Here is a 13415-nt window from a genome sequence, read left to right on the forward strand (position 1 = left end):
TTAACATTTAACAAGTTTATCAATGAGATAGAAGAAAACATGAAATGATCACTGAAAGTTTGCAGATGACAATATTGTGGGACTGGTAAAAAATCAAGAGGACAGGTCACTGATGCACTTGATAAGCTGGGCGCAAGCAAACTAAATCTAGCTAAATGTAAATGTATACATCTAGGAACAAAGAATGTAGGCCATATTTACAGGATGGGGGACTCTATCCTGGGAAGCAGAGACTCTGAAAAAGATTTGGGGGTCATGGTAGATAATCAACAGAACATAAGCTCTCAGTGTGATATTGGGCCAAAAGAAGAATGCTGATTAACTGGAAAGGGATCAGAGAACTTCCACGAGAAAGATTTAAGTATAGAAAACATGATAAGGCATGACAGACTCGAGGAACTCAATCTATTTAAGCTTTACAAAGAGCAGGTAAAGGGGTGACTTGATTATAGTCTATAAGTACCTACATGTATCAAATATAGGCTCAGCACACACATGGTACACGGCACACATGGTCAGCACGAGGTCTCCCAAACAAACGGACCACACGGTATATTTCAGTCAAGCAGCAAGCACACCACAAACACTACAGACAACAAACTTACCCCAAGGGTCCCTTAAGTGTCTGCTTCTTGGAGCAGCTGATCCTGGAACCCACAAGAGGAGAGGGAATTCTTGATTTAGTCCTAAGTGGAGCACAGGATCAAGTCCAAGAAGTGAATGTAACTGGACCGCTTGGTAATACTGACCATAATATAATTAAATTTAACATCCCTGTGGTGGGGAAAACTCCACAACAGCCCAACACGGTCGCATTTAATTTCAGAAAGGGGAACCACACAAAAAATGAGGAGGTTAGTGAAACAGAAATTGAAAGGTACAGTACCAAAAGTAAAATCCCTGCAAGCTGCGTGGAAACTTTTTAAAGACACCATAACAGAGGCTCAACTTAAATGTATACCTCAATTTAAAAAACATCATAAGAGAACCACAAAATAGCCACGGTGGTTAAACAACAAAGTAAAAGAAGCAGTGAGAGGCAAAAAGGCATCCTTCAAAAAGTGGAAGATAGAGGAAATGAGAAAAATAGAAAAGAACACAAACTCTGGCAAATGAAGTGTAAAAATATAATTAGAAAGACCAAAAAAGAATTTGAAGAACAGCTAGCCAAAGATGCCAAAAGTAACAGAAATTTTTTTTATACATACATCAGAAGCAGAAAGCCTGCTAAACAACCAGGGGGACCACTGGATGATTGAGATGCTAAAGGAGCACTCAAAGATGATAAGGCCATTGCGGAGAAACTAAATGAATTTTTTGCATAGGTCTTCACTGGATGTGAGAGAGATTCCCAAACACGAGACATTCTTTTTGGGTGACAGATCTGAGGAACTGTCCCAAATTGAGGTGTCATTAGAGGAAGTTTTGGAACAAATTGATAAACTAAACAGTAATAAGTCACCAGGACCAGATGGTATTCACCCAAGAGTTCTGAAGGAACTCAAATGTGAAATTGCAGGACTACTAACTGGCATCTGTAACCTATCATTTAAATCAGCTTCTGTACCAAATGACTGGAGGATAGCTAATGTGATGCCAATTTTTAAAAAGGGCTCCAGAGGTGATCCTGGCAACTACAGGCCAGTAAGGCTCACTTCAGTACCGGGAAAATTGGTTGAAATGATAGTAAAGAACAAAACTGTCAGACACATAGATGAACATAATTTATTGGGGAAGAGTCAACATGGTTTTTGTAAAGGTAAATCATGCCTCACCAATCTACTAGAATTCTTCGAGGAGGTTAATGAGCATGTGGACAAGGATATGCAAGTGGATATAGTGTACTTAGATTTTCAGAATGTCTTTGACAAGGTCCCTCACCAAAAGCAAAATAAGCAGTCATGGGACAAGAGGAAGGTGCTCTCATGGATTGGTAACTGGTTAAAAGATAGGAAACAAAGGGTAGGTATAAATGGTCAGTTTTTAGAATGGAGAGAGGTAAATAGTGGTGTTCCCCAGGGGTCTGTACTGGGACCAGTCCTATTCAACATATTCATAAATGATCTAGAAAAAGGGATAAACAGTGAGGTGGCAAAATATGCAGATGACACAAAACTACTCAAGATAGTTAAGACCCAGGCTGACTGCGAAGAGCTACAAAAGGATCTCTCAAAACTGGGTGGCTGGGACAACACAATGGCAGATGAAATTCAATGTTGATAAATGCAAAGTAATGCACGTTGGAAAACATAATCCCAACTATACATATCAAATGATGGGGTCTAAATTAGCTGTTACCACTCAAGAAAGAGATCTTGGAGTCACTGTGGACAGTTCTCTGAAAACATCCACTCAATGTGCAGCGGCAGTCAAAAAAGCTAACAGAATGTTGGGCATTATTAAGAAAGGGATAGATAATAGGACAGAAAATATCATGTTGCCTCTGTAGAAATCCATGGTACGCCCACATTTGAATACTATGTGCAGATGTGGTCACCCCGTCTCAAAAAAGATATATTGGAATTGGAAAAGAATAAAAAAGGCAACAAAAATTATTAGGTGTACGGAACAGTTGCCCTGTGAGGAGAGATTAGTAAGATTGGGACTTTTCAGCTTGGAAAAGAGACGATTAATGGGGGATATGATAGAGGTCTATAAAATCATGACTGGTGTGGAGAAAGTAAATAAGGAAGTGTTATTTACTCCTTCTCATAACACAAGAACTAGGGGTCACCAAATGAAATTAATAGGCAGCAGGTTTTAAAACAAAAAAAAAAAGGAAGTATTTCTTTACACAACACCGTCTGTGGAACTCTTTGCCAGAGGATGTTGTGAAGGCCAAGACTGTAGCAGGGTTAAAAAAAGAAAGAGATAACTTCATGGAGGGTAGGTCCATCAATGGCTATTAGCCAGGATGGGCAGGAATGGTGTTCCTAGCCTCTGTTTGCCAGAGTTTGGGATTGGGTGACAGGGCATGGATCACTTGATGATAACCTCTCTGTTCTTTCCCTTTGGGGCACCTGCCATTGGCCACTGTCAGAGGACAGGATACTGGGCTTGATGGACCTTTGGTCTCACCCAGTATGGCCGTTCTTATGTTCTTAATCCATAGCTGGAAACTGAAGCTAGACAAATTTAGATCAGAAATATGATGTACACTTTCAACAGGGAGGGTAATTAACCATTGCAACAATTCACAAAGGGTCATGGTGGATTCCCCATCACTATGGATTTTAAAATCAAGATTGGCTGTTTTTCTAAAAGATCTGCTCTAGGATTTATTTTGGGGAAGTTCTACGGCCTGTGTTATGCAGGATGTCAGACTAGATGATCATAATGGTACTTCTGGCCTTGGAATCTATACATCTACTTATTTAGTAAGAACAAATATAATGCATATTCTAAAATGACTGTTTTTCCAATTTTTTCACAATTTGCATTGTTTTTTGTTTAGTTTCTGATCCGTACTTACATCTGCTCACTCTTTTATTGACTTCACAAAAAATGTACTTCGGAGTGATGCAAGGACCTCCAACACAAACCATGAGACAGAATGTAATCACTTCACATTCTTCAGCTGCAACAGCACACAGCAATGATCAGCATAGCAGGCTATCCCTATTGCTGCATCATGTTTATAGAGTGAAGCACATTTTGTTCTTGGGGTACACAATTCCTACTAACATTAAATGGAATATACATAGACATGTTGACAAGAGCATGGATGCCTATTATGCTAGTTTCCTAAATAAATATTAGCTGACACTTATGTGAGCCATAGTGCTGTTTCAATAAAGGTGCTATAAAATTAAATAGAAACAAGATCAAATGGCACATTGCACCTTAAAGACTGCGTTTAGAACTTGCTAGAACAGATTTTTTACAAATTAAGTATTTTTAAATACATGCGGACCTCTAACTCACATACACACAACTTACTCTCAACTATTCTACCCAAATACCGAAGGAATGTTCTTCAGAAATGTAGGTTTAATGTAGTTGCATTCTCATATCTAATTACCGTGTAACCTATTTATTGTATGTACCTCTACATCTTGATAGACTTATACTCATAGACTTTAAGGTCAGAAGGGATCATTGTGATCATCTAATCTGACCTCCTGCACTTTGCAGGCCACAGAAACTCATATACCCAGTCCTGAAATAGACTCCTATCCTGTGACTGAGTTACTGAAGTCCTCAAATTATGGTTTAAAGACTTCAAGTTACAGAGAATTCACATTTACACTACTTTAAACCTGCAAGTGATCTATGCTGCAGTGGAAGGCATTTGGTATATCTATATAGCTATAGAGAGCATTTAGTACAACGCTCATATAGCATACACTCATTAATCTGAGTTGTAATGAAGATATCTATGTAGTTATTTCTTCCTGCAGAAAGCCCGTCCGTTCTGCATAATAACGCTGAAATCGTCACTGGAATGTTTTGGCTCTGCCCAAAGGGTTGTGGGAAACACAGAAGAAATCCAACAGGTTCTCAGCTGTCTCAAGTACAGCAATTATTAACAGTTCATTCAGACAGTAAGATTTAAGAGAAAGCACAAATAGAACAAACTTCAGTGTCGACAGCCATCAACAATAATTTTATGTTCATTGTAATATTGTTTTAGATACATAATGAAGATGGATGTTACGGCTCTATAATAAATAATGTTAGTGACCAGCGGTAGAAACAGGAAATTATTACTAACATGCTGACCTTCTTAGAGACTGCAGAGCAGAGCAAAAAGCCACAGTCTGTAAATCTTCTCAATTCTACCATCACTCAATCCTTTGGCATTTTAAAAGTGGATAAAAAAGAAGAACTGTTATGATTAGTGAGGAATTTTAGATGCAGAAGCTGGTTTGGTCTGTATAAACTCTGCCAAATCTGGCCTAAAGATAGACAGACAGTTGGATAGACAGACAATTAGATGGACAATTAGTTATAATTTTCACTTAAAGAAGGGAATACCAGTTATTTTGATCAGTTCATTTAAATCGTATGCATGTCATTTATTGTCAAATTGACATAAAACCGCTTTCAATACTTTTTGATTTGAAAAGTCATTTTTTCATACTGAACTCTTACTGTAATCCAGCTATGCTAATAAGGAAACCAAAATGATAACCCATCATTGAAAGATGACACAATAGCTAGATACTACAGTGATGGAAGCATTTGAAAGAGAATACACTACAGTATTTTGCTCTTACGTAACACTTTTCCTCTATAGGTCTTCGATTAGACAAAATATGGTGTCTGTTCACACAAAATCTTGTCCTGGCAGAAAGCTTTGAGATCCATGGATGAAAAGTTCTTTGTGACTACAAAAAAATATTATTGGATGTTTGTCTATATAACAAAACTAGATAACTTTCTAACAATTCAGCTGCGGGTCAGGTTAGAGGTGCACGAAAGGTTTGTTCTTCACTAGAAAATTATGTAGTATGAGAACTTCTGGAATAATGTTAACTAAAAATATTTAACACAAATGTGCAGCCTATATAGACAGGGATTGCTTTGTAAACATTCTGTCAATCAGTTGTGGTTAAACCCTGCCAGAAGCACAAGGTTAACCAGAACAGTCTGAAACAATGTTAAACACAATTTGTCCATGTCAGGGTTCCTTCCCCACTCTGAACTCTAGGGTACAGATGTGGGGACCCGCATGAAAGACCCCCTAAGCTTATTTCTACCAGCTTAGGTTAAAACTTCCCCAAGGCATAAAGTCTTTGCCCTTGGATTAGGTAAACGCTGCCACCACCAAGTGATTTGACAAACAATCAGGGAAAGGACCACTTGGAGTTCCTATTTCCCCAAAATATCCCCCCAAGCCCTGACAGCCCCTTTCCTGGGGAGCCTTGAGAATAAACAAGATGAGCACAAACCAGCCTTGGATTTTTAAGACCCAAAAAACCCAATCAGATTCTTAAAAAACAGAACTTTATTAGAAAAACAAAAAAAGATAAGAGAACTCCTCTGTAAGATCAGAATGGAAGATAATCTTACAGGCAGTCAGATTCAACACACAGAGAATCCCTCTAGGCAAAACCTTAAGTTACAAAAAAGACACAAAAACAGGAATGCACATTTCCTCCAGCGCAGCAAATTTCACAAGCCAAAACAAAGAAAACCTAATGCATTTTCTAGCTAGATTACTTACTAACTTTACAGGAGTTGGAGGGCTTGCATCCTTGATCTGTTCCCGGCAAAGGTGTCACACAGACAGACAAAAACCTTTCCCCCACCCTCCTCCAGATTTGAAAATATCTTGTCCCCTCATTGGTCATTTTGGGTCAGGAGCCAGCCAGGTTACCTGAACTTCTTAACCCTTTACAGGTAAAAGAACTTTGCCTCTGGCCAGGAGGGATTTTATAGCACTGTAAGCAGAAAGGTGGTTACCCTTCCCTTTATATTTATAACAGTCCCTATCTTCACAAACTGGAAAGCCACATTTAACACAAAATCTGAATGATGTATTCAAACAAAACCTAATTTTCTAATGAAGGCAAGTCCTGTCTGATTTGCAGGGGAAGCAGGAGAAAAGCAAAATTCTTTTCATCTCAGTATAAACTGGGAGAGCTGTTTGGGGAACCTTCAGTGTCTATCCACAATATTCCTGGCTCTAGGCAATTATATTAATCTATCACTTTCATGAGGTCAAATTTCAAAGGAAATTACAGAATAATTACTGAAGACAATCTGCTGGGCCCTTTCCCCCTACATAAATATAAACTAGTCTATTATCTAAGTGATAGAACTTTATATCAGCATAACTCCGGTGCTGTCTTTCTGACTTGTATCTCTGTTGATCAAGAAATGCAGTTCAGTGCTTCATAACTTCATGGAATCTCTAGGCAGGGGCAAATAAATTAGGGCTTCTGAATTGCTCCATCTGAAGAATAAATTCCAACAGATCATTTCTGAAGATTCGTTTTCTATTGCAAATGCCCAGTTGAAAACATACAATGCTCCATTTTTTAACAGAAAATGGAACTTTATAACTTTTTAAAGTAACCATAAGCATTTGTGCTCCTCCGACAGTACAAATCAACAATAGGAGCTGTAAAGCTGGTCTGATGGGGTTCTTATGGTTCCCACAGGAATGAAAAGTGTGCCACACTTTTAAAGAGTAATAGATATGCCAAGCTCACAAAGTTAAGAAGAGCAGTGTGATAGATGGTCATTTCCACCCACTTTGGCCACATATGTTTTGGAACAGAGCAATGGAGAAGAACAGGACTAGAGCAGTCTAACTGATAATTAAGTAAACATAGCCATGTAGGGTACAAAATATTGGGAGTGCTTTTCACTCTTCCCCCAATGTTCTTCAATTTTCTCCAGACCTGCAGTACAATGCTCTCATGTATATGTTTTCAGGGACATGAAAAGAGGGGTGATTTAAACTAGTCTGAGAACTTTTAGCCTGATGATTAGGGGAAGCAGACCCCTCTGTATGCGATAAGGCACCAGAGGCAGCAAGAGGACCCGGGGCCTAAAAAGCGACCAAAATTCTGTTCTAAATCCAAGTTGTCTTTGTCTTCATTCTCAGTTCATGATAGGACACAATGAGGAATATTAAAAGATGACAAGACAAAATACCAGTTATACTTTATGTCACTCATAGGTAATGAAAAGAGATGGAAAAAGAGCCTTAAGAGTTTAAACATGTTCAATTTAAACAATGAAATATAACTTCAGTATCTGGAGTATGCAAGTTTGAAGCATTATGAAATGTTTTAATTTAAAAGGTTGATGACCTTCTTGCTATTATCACAGGGAAGTCAGACGATAAAGATCAATTTTAGAACTTGGATTTAATTTATTTTTGGAATAATTTTTCATCCTGTACTATATTGTTGCCACCCATTCCAAGAGTAAAGATGTTTCTGAATTCATAAATTCAGAATAAATATTTTATAGATTTCATAGATTAATTTATTTGCTTAATTTTGACGGATGTAAGATTTAAGCACATTCTGCTCCCAAGGGATTTTAAGGAACATATTGTAATAATAAGAAAGTAAATAATAATAAATCTAGAGGTATGGAATATATTTAAATTCCTGAGGAAAATAATATATTTATTTTGTAACTCAAACTATATATAGTACCATCCTTATGGCATTTTAAATCCTGATGGCATAAGTATTTGACATCTTCCTGTCTTTGAATACTTACACAACACACCACAATTAATTTGAATTAAACTTTAGCTACCTTTCTGTGATGCTATTCAAATTTTCCGTCCTCTTCAATATATAAGAAAAGGAACCTCACGTTTAGAAAATGTGCGTGTGTTAGTCTTGACATCTTAAAATACATCAAAATCTTTGAAGTGTTTGCTTAATTATAAGAAGTATATTTAAAAAACAATCTTTGGAGAAAAATCAATATTAAGCCAGCTTGATATAAAACATGTAAAGACCGTTTGCAGCTTTCCTTTTCAACATTTCATAATGCTGCTTGTATTGCTGATCTTAAATTATTTTTCTATACCATTTACATACTCATAAATTGGAGAAGCTCTGCTTGCATGCCTGTCTACACCAGTCTTTCAAGTTCACCAGGAATCAAATGTTTAAAGATCAGAAGACAATTGACTATATTTTTACATATGAATTTTAATCAAGGTTTATATAACACCTGTTACAAAGGATACTCATCTTGTTTTATTATAATTCTCATTTAAAATTGCTTCGATTTAGATTCTTTGACACAATACTAAAAAGCAAACTGGTTTTATATAGCTTTGAAATTCAAATTTCACTCACTTTTAGTGGTGGCCACAATTAACGGTAATCACTATTGATACACAAATTAGGAAGCAACACAAAAGACATGATAGTCAAAAATACATCAAACAGAAAATATTGTAAGAGTAATGAATCTCTAGTGTACCTTCCCCGGAGAGTAACTAGGTAAAATCTGTTTAGATGAATAAAGAAAAGTTAAAGAAAACGACTGAAATGCAGGTATTGCAAAGAAATCAAATATTTATGTTATGGTTTTGTAAAACTCATTTTGCATATTATTTTTGTATTAATTAAACATGATCATTTCAAATAACTAAGGCACTGTCACAGGATGTGCTATGAACAATAAAAAGTAGGAGTCTGGCACCAAACTGAATGACACTGTTATAAGGTTGCCACTACTGGACAAGTTATATTAGCTTGGAAATGTACAGTGATACAATGTAGCTTATAACATTAACAACTTTGTTTGCCCTAAATCTTTCATATAAATTGCAACCATTTTAGCTCCCCTTTTGCTCATGCAGTCTCCCTGCTTCGTTTGGATTTAATTAGCTGGGGTTTATCTGAGTTGTCAGGTGTACCCTACTTTAACAAGCTGAATCAGGAGACTTGATAGACACTTCCACGAGAGAAATACACTTCTATGGGGGTTCACTTCTAATCCCTTTCCAAGGTTCTTTTAAAAGCAGAAACATTAGTAAGTCTCTTATTCTTCTCCATTGTTAAAGTTCTAAAATTAGTTTTTGAAGTATATAAGATTTCAAGGTTTAGTACATCTGAAACCAAGTATGAAAAATGAATGCCTAGGTCAGGAGAGCACATGTATATAAAGAGAATTCATACAGAAAGTAACAAATATATTTAATGCAAACAACTACCATAATGTATTGATAATTTAGTGCTCACATATTCAAATGCACAAGAGTCAGAGTATGAAAATGTTAAGATTCCGATAGGCACAATGTGGCCAACCTGATGTGACTATTCTGTCTACTAATTGTCCTGTTAAATGCATACCATACTACACAGTGTGTGCAGTGTGGCTGATAACTTTTTTCCATTCCTGACTTTTAGTATTTAAGACTGTAACCTTAACATTTTATTACATAGAATAAATATTTTCCCAGATTAGGAACCTATTGTTCTACACAATAGCTGAGAGGCTGCCCCTGCCCCAGAATTTACAATCTAAATAGACTGGACAGACAAAAGGTGGGAGAAATTAAAAATTCTCACCAATTTAGGCCCCATCCTTCAACAACTTATGCATGTGCTTATGGCTAACCATGTGTATAAGGATCAGGGCCTTACACAGAAGCAGAGAAAGGCCGTAATAGAGTCAGGATCTGAATCCATGTCTCGTAGGTCCACGTCCAGTGCCTTAAACACAAGACCATCCTTCCTCTCTGCATTTAATGCATTTTTTAAACTATAAAAGAAAAGAAAACTGTCTTTGGTTAATTGACCAATGATTTGGTTAATAATTTAAATTGTACCTATTCATTTTTGGAGTTCTCACCTCACCTGGAATAAAAGGGGTGAAATTCCCACCTTTCTTCTCTTCTGGTTTGTCACCCTCCCACCTCAGTAATGAAACTAAAAACAAAAGATTCTGAGTTTCCTCTATTTGTAATGGACCATGCTAACAAAACAAAAGAGAAAACAACAACAACAAAAACCCAAAATACCACCACCAAAAACCAAGAGTGGAGTTGTGAAGAAAGAATTCAGAATATCTTTACACATCAGAGAAGCAGTAAAAGAACAAGTTTTTCTCTTTAAAGTTCACCTTCAATAGTACAGCAGTCAATCAATTTACCTTATGACTATTCTACCTTCCCATAAGAAAACAAAACAAAACAAAACATTATTTTCTCCTATCCTGTTTGCTATTGGAATTTAATTAAATAGGTTTAGTACATGTTTCAGCTAGAAACTTATTACACTATCTTTAATACTTACATGCCCCACCACCATAATATTGGAGCACCTAACAACCACCTTGTGAGATAGGGATACCACTTTAGAGATGGAAAACTGAAGCACAAAGAGAGTGACTTTCACAGGTTTATACAGGAAACCTATAGTAGAGCTGGGAACATATCCAGTGTCTCCCAAATTTCATGTTAGCACCTTAACCACTCAACCATAGTTTCCACAATCTCCTTTGTGCAAACTGTTCCATTAACAGCCCAGTGCCTGGTCAAACCAGATAAACAGCATATGTAGTTTTCATAAGACTCTACTAAAACCCTAGATGCCATGAATGAACATGCAATGAAGCCGTTTGAGAGTCACTTACATTATCACTTGTTTTTTATCCTCCAAATTTAGCACATTTCCATGTGGAGCCAAATGATCAGTTTGCAGATTAATTTCATTTTCATCCTTTTTTGATATACCGGGATTAAAAATAATTCTTTTTTTTTTTAAATTAAGCTGAAAATAATGTATCCCACTGTCCCAGAACTCAAAGCACTGCAGGTATTTTCCTAAAATTCTTAAAATAAATAAATACAAATAATAAAACAATTCCACCCTGACAGGAAAAACAAAGGAAGTTTCAACCCAAAAAAGGATTTTTTGACAAAGTTATGAGTACACGATTGCAGGGAGATACATTCAGATATCTGTTGTAACATTACACTAATGTTCATTCTCATGAAAACTATATTTTCATACAAAAAAAGCTTTATCTGCATAGTAAGCCAGAACATAAAACTCAATAAAGCTATTAAATGAGAAAGGATAATCCAAGAGGGAAAATAGTTTTACCTAAAGATATTTAGTTTAAAGGTAAGCAGTAAATAGTAAAAAGAAGCAATACAGTATTATAAAATGAATATTATATCATTCATTAATTTTACTTGTTTGACTTCAAATCTAGATAAACCTATAAAATGGCCAGCGCTCATTTTAAATGAGTAATAACTCCAAAGTTCTCGTGGTTTTAATTTTATTCAGCATCTCTCCTCTTTAGGGGCCAGGGGAAATAAAGAGAAGCACATTGCATATTTATGAAGCCCCTGGAACCCTAGCAGGCTTCCAATTGCCTTGTTTGTTGCAATCTCCTTGTCAAACTATTAAAAAAGTAAAATCCGCACGGTATCGTGCAGAATCCGCTAATTAAATCAAAAGGAGCTGATTGCAAGAATGAGAAATGTTGCAGTTTGTCAGCTTTGTATTGTTTAGGCAATAAGAAGAGATAGAACAAGTGTAGGTTTCAGAGTAGCAGCCATGTTAGTCTGTATCCACAAAAAAAGCAGGAGTACTTGTGGCACCTTAGAGACGAACAAATTTATTTGAGCATAAGCTTTCGTGGGCTAAAACCCACTTCATTGGATCCATGCAGTGGAAAATACAGTAGGAAGATATATATACACACAGAGAACATGAAACAATGGGTGTTATCATACACACTATAATGAGAGTGATCGGTTAAGGTGAGCTATTACAAGGAGGAGAGAAAAAAAAAACCTTTTGTAGTGATAATCAAGATGGGCCATTTCCAGCACTTGACAAGAACGTGTGAGGAACAGCAGGGGGGAAAAATAAACATGGGGAAGTAGTTTTACTTTGTACAATGACACATCCACTCCCAGTCTTTATTCAAGCCTAATTTAATGGTGTCCAGTTTGCAAATTAATTCCAATTCAGCAGTCTCTCGTTGGAGTCTGTTTTTGAAGTTTTTCTGTTGAAGAATCGCAAGTTTTAGGTCTGTAATTGAGTGACCAGAGAGACTGAAGTGTTCTCCGACTGCTTTTTGAATGTTATAATTCGTGATGTCTGATTTGTGTCCATTTATTCTTTTATGTAGAGACTGTCCGGTTTGGCCAATGTACATGGCAGAGGGGTATTGCTGACACATATCACATTGGTAGATGTGCAAGTGAACGAGCTCCTGATGGCATGGCTAATGTGATTAGGCCCTATGATGGTGTCCCCTGAATAGATATGTGGCAACAGGCTTTGTTGTTGCCAACTGTGTCCATATATGGAACATTTTGCCAGGGATAATTTTGCAACTGCAGTGAGAGCTGGGGTTGTTTCTTGTCTTTGCTGCAGTTTTTTCACCTGCTTCTAGTATTAACTCCCTGGCAATGGATTCAGTAACCTGTGAAACCCATTTCAGTTCCTGTTAAATGCACTAACTTTTAGCAGGACAGGACCATACTGTCAGCATCCTCGGAGGTTATTGGGCACCTTTTTTCTTCAATTTCATATATTCTATGTTTAAAAAAATTACAACAATTGGAAAAGAAAAACCTAGTGCATCATCTTGTCTCTTCCTCAACCAGAGCAGGATCCCTCCTTACAATATAATCAAGTGATCTGGACAGCTTAACTTATGTGAGTCTAACTGTGGAGCTTCCACTATTTCCCTTAGGAAACTATTCCACATTCCAACAGTACTCAGTGTTAGGAAGGCTTTCCTTCTAGTTAGCCTGATATTTCTCCCCTGTTAAATTTAATGTATTCCTAGGTATACCTCTCCCTTTGGAAAACTCTAAACATTTTTTCCATCATTTCCCACAAACATATTATAGCCTGTTCATAATTATTTAGCCAAAATATACACAGTTAGCTTTTACTCTTCACTCATAAGTTACTTGCTTCAGCTCTTTAATATTTTTTCCTTTTCTTATATGA

At 36.7% G+C, this 13415-nt stretch overlaps 1 protein-coding gene across 7 annotated transcripts in view; it reads right to left on the reverse strand.

The window, feature by feature from the left end:
- DIAPH2 (diaphanous related formin 2) overlaps positions 1–13415 on the reverse strand; it is an 811416-nt gene that overhangs the window by 242102 nt on the left and 555899 nt on the right. The gene's annotated exons all lie outside the window — the stretch shown is intronic.

Source organism: Chelonia mydas, chromosome 9 (assembly GCF_015237465.2).
Source record: "Chelonia mydas isolate rCheMyd1 chromosome 9, rCheMyd1.pri.v2, whole genome shotgun sequence".
NCBI lineage: Eukaryota > Metazoa > Chordata > Testudines > Cheloniidae > Chelonia > Chelonia mydas.